This window comes from Strongylocentrotus purpuratus, unplaced genomic scaffold, assembly GCF_000002235.5.
Source record: "Strongylocentrotus purpuratus isolate Spur 01 unplaced genomic scaffold, Spur_5.0 spur5_scaffold_14, whole genome shotgun sequence".
NCBI lineage: Eukaryota > Metazoa > Echinodermata > Echinoidea > Camarodonta > Strongylocentrotidae > Strongylocentrotus > Strongylocentrotus purpuratus.
Genome location: NW_022145599.1, coordinates 36,252,768 through 36,259,733, shown reverse-complemented (window position 1 = coordinate 36,259,733; position 6,966 = coordinate 36,252,768).

Sequence of the window (6,966 nt, the reverse complement as noted above, 5' to 3'; positions counted from 1 at the left end):
TCAAACCTCATTTAATTTTGCTGAAAGAGCATTATTCACGAAGAAACCATCAAGGTGAATTAGGAGTATTTGAAGTCGATCGAGAAGAATATACAGACAAATAGTTTTAACAAGTAAAATGAAGCGAGCTGTTACCACCGGTATCAGCAAGATACCTCAGGTCTGTAAATCATTATCAACAGGTCAGAATAGATGCTGTGATCGTGATTAAAGAATAATGATTACCATCCCTCCACACCATCAACCTCGATTCTCATCATATTCCACCTGTTTACACTTTATATGCTTGTTGATTGTACGATTACAGTGTGTTGGGCACCCCCTCCCCCCCTCCCCCCCCCCCCCCACCATCGCATGACCCATGGTTACGGTGTAAATTGATCGGTGTACTGTCAAGAATTGTCATTGCCCCCCCCCCCTCCTTCAACTAAGTCCAGACAATCTGCCTTGTGGTATACGGGTTTTTGTATTTCAATTTTTATTTTGTATTCTCCCAAATCAAATTGACAGCAGACGATCTACACGTGTCCGAAAGTAGTAAATAACGGCAGAAGTTTCAGACAACGATACTACCCCCTCCCCCATCCTCCTCGATCCCCATCCTGAAAAATGGAGGGACAATATAGTCACAGGCAGGAGGATGACAACTTGCAATCACAAACTTTCTGCATCAAACTGGTCAGAAATTCATAGCTCGTCTTGAATTATCCCCTTCAATGCGGATAAGCGGTTTCATGTTTTTTAAAACCAGTTAAGACTTAAGTTATAAAAGCGGGTACAATTTTCGGACTAAAAAATAATTTCATCAGTACATACGTCTAGATAATGATAGGGGCGAATAATTGCTCTTTCTATCTCCGAGATGAAATGACAGAATTGTTATAGTATAGTTCAATCCGAGTAGCTTTGTGGGAAGTTCATTCTAACAAAATTAATGTATGGAACTAATCGATCCCTGTCCTGGTTGTGTATTCATCCTTCCCATTAACTCCTCTGACGTCACAATGCACTTTTTATTGGCTAATAAATCAGTGTGCCCATCAATGTATAGAAAAAAAAAAAAAATAGTATTACATGAACCTGGCGAATGATTTCAGGCATATACTTACCCTCAAAAAGGTAAATAAAACTAGACGGAAAAACAGACAGCGGAACACATTGCCGAACGAAATAGATTTGGTTTTGTTGGGTCCACAATATAACATGATAGAAAAAAGTTAATGATATTATAGGGGTTTCCAAAAAAGCTATGCATTGGTCGATCATGAATTATTGTTATACAGTCAGGTATCAACGTTATCTATACCATCACACCATATTGTCATCATGTTCATCTACCAATTGAGGTTAAACTACGATTAAGCGACAAAATATTTCAGAAAACAGACAAACAACCACTAGCACTACCACCTAAACCACAACTACGGCAAATAATTATAATTATTATCGTCAATAATTCTGTTCGTTCATGCATGCGCCCTATATTGCTTGCAAGGTTTATATAGCCATATTTGATATAGACCATTGCTTTACTTCACGTATGTATTTCTATAATACCAAGTTACCAACCTGCTTGTTACTATGAACCCAGAGTCAGAATAAGATCATGACACTCCCCAGCTTCTGTCGCCAAGGAGGCTGTTCACACCGGCAGAGATAGCGCCCGCTAGACCGCGCTATCTCTGCGGTTTGGAAGGTACAACGTCGTTTCGGTCCGCCCAACAGCGAGCCACGGCGAGCCAAAACGGCGTGCCACTGGAGCACCTCTCGGGGGTGGTCCACGAGAGATTGCACGGTGTAGCGCGCGCTAGAAAAAAGGGGGTGCTACGATAGACCGCGCTATCTCATTGCGGTGTGAACAGCCTCAAGGACTCTCTCCGCATACCACGGACCTGCTGTAACTCGGCAGCCACTTGACAAGATACCACGCCTACACCACCGGCTCAAAATGACACCATTCTCCGTAAGATACAAACAGAGGAGCTACTTTATGCTCTCCCTCCTAAACAGTTTTGTAGATGTTTCCTTGCTAAGTTTGACACAACTGTCTCTCAGTCCTATACTTTATATCACAGTCACAGATCTTGGAGAGTTCCGTCTGTCTATTTCCAAATAATCAGTTGTATTTCACGATTTAAGAAATCCCCCCTTAGAGTTAGATCCGTGAGGGTAATCGCTGCAATAAAGCACTCGAAACTTGGCGAGTTCATGCAATGTAACGGGACATAACACAAAATCCATGCAGACACGACACACTACAATAATCAACTCTCACAGCGTAGTCTGCATATTCAGACCCTAGTTTGAGCAGTATAACACGATATCTTAGCTTACAGAAACTAAACTTCGGTAATATTTTTTGATGATTTTCATCAGTTAATTAGACTCCATGTACTGTTCTGAAGTTATAATCTACTTGCTTGAAAGACATTTGTGGGTAGTTTTCCCCAAATTAAGTATTTATTATACAGACTATTTAACTACACATGTATCGGTGCACACCAAGGTCCTCTCCACCTTTGTGTACACATAAGATAACCCAACACAAAAGAAGTATATTGGACTACACCCAAAATGCAAGCTTTCTCTTCCAAACGCGTCAATAAAAACTTATCAATGAATGGATTCTAAACATATGTAAATAAAGTTTCAGTGTGGTTACCATGGCAATAATTTTTAGATTTTACTAAATGAAATTATTTTTCGAAGGTCTGTTGGTGCTAAATTAATTTTGTTCTGTTTAATATGGAATAGTATGGAAAATATAATAGAAGGGAGATATCGAATTATGAGTTATAATATTGTCATGAAATATTCACATTGCTTTTTAGTTTGTATTGGCCTATTATTATACAGGGCATAACATTGTTTTCAACTTAACATTTAGTAGTTTGTTACGAAAACACTAATATGCCAATTGCAATGCAAGTAGAAAAATTATTGTTATCAATACTATAGGTCCATTTATTAAACGATTTTCACTCTATGCAGGGAGGTCTCATCTCCCTGGTGTATGTGTATCATACAAATACGTGACTGTTTAGAGTAGACATAGGCCTATATAGTCCAAAGGAATGATTATTGCTAAAAGGAAGTTAAACAGATCCAGGGAGCAATCAAGATAAATATACAGGTAATTTATTATATCCTGACAATGTTTTTCTCGACCGTCAGGAGTACCATTCTTTAGTGTGATTTTATCGACAGGAAATTACACGACTAGTTGTTAAAATGTTATGTAATCTGCCAAAGACGAATTGTGAAGATATTAATCCAAAGATTGATGTCTATGTGAGAGAGGAAGATCGGGAAGTTGGCGTGGAGGGCATGATGCCAGGGGGTATGGGGGTAAACGGGGGGAGGGGGGGGGGGGAGGATCTTGAAAATTTTATTTTCTCATGAGTTCATGACATTTTGTATCTTACTATTAGCTTCCCATGCAAGCCGGATATGTCAACTACAGTATCTTATTGTGCCTAATCGTAAAACAATGAAAGACACACTCAAACGCGATGAGAGTTCAATCGAGATAAGTTTGTTTGATATTTGGGTAAGATCGCTCAAATCCAAGTGAACTTGACTATTCTTAAAGACTTTGGACCCGTTAAGGTCGTCCCATTATCCAGTGAGTCACAGTGCTGACTGTTCGAGCTCTTAAAAACCGGCACAGAAAGAAACTTAGGAAGAAAAAACTAAACCTGCATAATTTAAGAATCTATAGATATTGCAACTGAATTCAATAATAAAAAGCACATCTTTATTAGCACACCCGTAGGCCGTATACTAATTTTTTGGGGCATTTTTACTGCTCACATTTATCTTATTATTTGTCGCCTCTCCATTCCAGTGTAAACTTCCAAAGATTTTACTGTTAGCGCTCTCTATGTAGCTACAAGAAAAGTTGTTTCCCCCCTACTCGTTTGAAGAAATGTATTAAAAAAAAAGGAGGAAACATACGAATTATTGCGGTAGAATAGAATCCTATTTCGATATGGACCTAATAAACTACCATACATACACTGGCGGATGATAATGATTAATCTTTAAAGTAAGTTTTGATAACCACACACTCCCCCAAATACCGAAACAAACGACGACACTGATGTATTTTGCTTCAAAACAGATCATGACACCCCTCCCCCTTTTTTCCGGGGGAGGGGTGTACTGATGTATCTATAAACCTGTCAGAGATTCTGACATTTCAGAATAGCATAATGCAACTCTTTCTTTCTTTCTCTTTTTACTTTCTCTCATCTCTTTCTCTTCCTCGAAACTTCACATCCACAGCATGGGTTAAACCAATTAACTAATTTATGCCTTAAAAAGAATTGTGAAGCCATATGAACGAATCGTCATCATCATCACCATCATCGTCAACAGTATCGTTATTGATCATCATCATCATCATCATCATCATCATCATCATCGTTATCATCATCATCATCATCATCATCATCATCATCAACAGTATCGTCATTGATCATCATCATCATCATCATCATCACCATCATCGTCAACAGTATCGTCATTGATCATCATCATCATCATCATCGTCAACAGTATCGTGATTGATCATCATCATCATCATCATCGTCATCATCATCATCACCATCATCGTCAACAGTATCGTGATTGATCATCATCATCATCATCATCGTCATCATCATCATCACCATCATCGTCAACAGTATCGTGATTGATCATCATCATCATCATCATCGTCATCATCATCATCATCATCATCATCATCATCATCATCATCATCATCGTCAACAGTTTCGTCATTGATCATCTCTCACAATTTCACTATAAACATGATAAACCGTTAATAAAAAAAAAAAAAGAATAGTCCTATCCAACCGAATATGATTAACGCACAATTCAGTCAGACATGCAGTCTTCTCTCCAATAAACGTCATTTCCAATCAAGCCTTATAATGGAAGAGAACACGCCTTCTAATAATGGAAAAGAGGATGAAATTACAACACTTCACTTTGATCTATTTTAAATTTTATTTCATGTAACAAAAATATGTATAGCTTTTATTTTTACAACGTGACGCTATACTCCTGTTTGAGCCTATTCCGCAATCACCTTCTAAACCCAGAAGCAATTATTTACTTCATTTCTGTGCGATTTCGAAAATACTTTACAAGATATTTTGACATAATCAATAACATAATAGGGGCGTGTCGTTATACGATTACGAGTATTGGTACAATTAAAAATGAACCAAAGAACAACTTAAGAAAAAATAGATTCTGGTAAAAAAATACCTTTAAAAAAAGATAGAGATATATTGAGAATAGTGATCAACACTTTATATACATTTGTAATAATATCTCCGTATTAAAATGAATAGGCGCCCTCTGTGTTTTGTGCAGACGACAATATTCTCATAACAAACCTGAAAATTGTGTTTTACTTCGAGAACCCTCCCCCCCCCCCCCACTGGCCCGTAAAAATGAGTAGGGGTTTCGAGACTTGGGCGGCACCACACCCCCGTCCAAACCAAATCTGAGTACCCCCCCCCCCCCCCTGGACATACCCATATAAGATGCCACACAGTGTTATATGCGGCAGTCAGGCCCAACCTGTGTCATATTTAACAATTGACCGTTTTAAATAGCTATGGTTGATATACGAAATAGTAATACTATAGGGTACTATAGCAACTACTTATCAAAAATCGACCAAAGACAATTTCAATTTCGTCACATATTGAGCATGGCATGCAATGACCTATTACGTGAGCCGAACATGGTTTCTATAGGACATAACATAGATTATTAAAATTGCCTTTAACTTCATTTTCAAAAATAGTTGCGATAATGTTAATTGCATCCGGGTTTTAAAATAAATTACATTGTTTATGTTTTGGGTTAGAACTGTAACTAAAATTGATTATGATACGTTTTTGTTTCGATATGATGCAGCGAAGTATATCTCCAATGTTTTCTTTACATTCTCTTTATCACTTAATTATGATTCTTAGTTAGGATATACAAATTTCAATATATACATGTTACACAATCCTTAATTTTGTCTTCCAATTACATTGAGAAAGAGAAATGAAACTGAGTTGTTTGGCAGTATGAAAGCGAATCACAAGGCTTCTTGAAAACTACAGCGAGAAATACCGCCATGTAACTTCTAAAAACTTTAATCTACAAACTCCTTTTTCTTGTACTATGAAATACCAGACATATACCAAAGACACAAGGCCAAACCGATCGAATCTTCGCCATTCGGGTGTCATGTCAATCCTGTTTGGTCTACTGTCATTTTGATCTCGTCGGTATGACTTGGGCATCGTTGTATTAAAAAAAACACACACATCTTTTTACCTATGATTATACAGCCTCCTTGTAGAGAATTCATAAAAGAAAACATAACAAACTATTGCATTTGTAAAGTCACACACATCTAAACGGAATTGGTCCTCACTATTGGATGACAAACAAAATAATGTCGCATCCTGTAAAATTCCAATTGTTCTGGAAGATAATAAATAAAGCACATAATTTAAACAACATGGAAAAAGCTCTATAAAAGCTCCACACTCCTTTGTAATTCTTCTTTTTTTGTCGCCTTGCTGGGTAAAACCAAACTACATTGTTTTCACATTGAAGTATTCAGAACAAAATACATTTGGATACATTTAGTTCTGCTTACTTTGTTTCAAAAGCTAACTAAGGCTCAAAAGGTATACAAATATGAACTCATGTAGCATATCATTCTATGTTTTGTAAAACATAAACTCATTACTATCGCAACTGCCATGTGTAGGTAACTATTCGGGTAATTTTTCTTCCTGAAAGAGATTTCTCCTATGCCGGGATACTTACCACAAGAGTGTCGAGCTTTGAGAGTTTTTTTGTTTGTTGTTGCTAAAAAACAATTGATTTGAAAGACATAAACATTCTGCACAAAACAAACGAAAAGTAATTACTCATGACAAACTT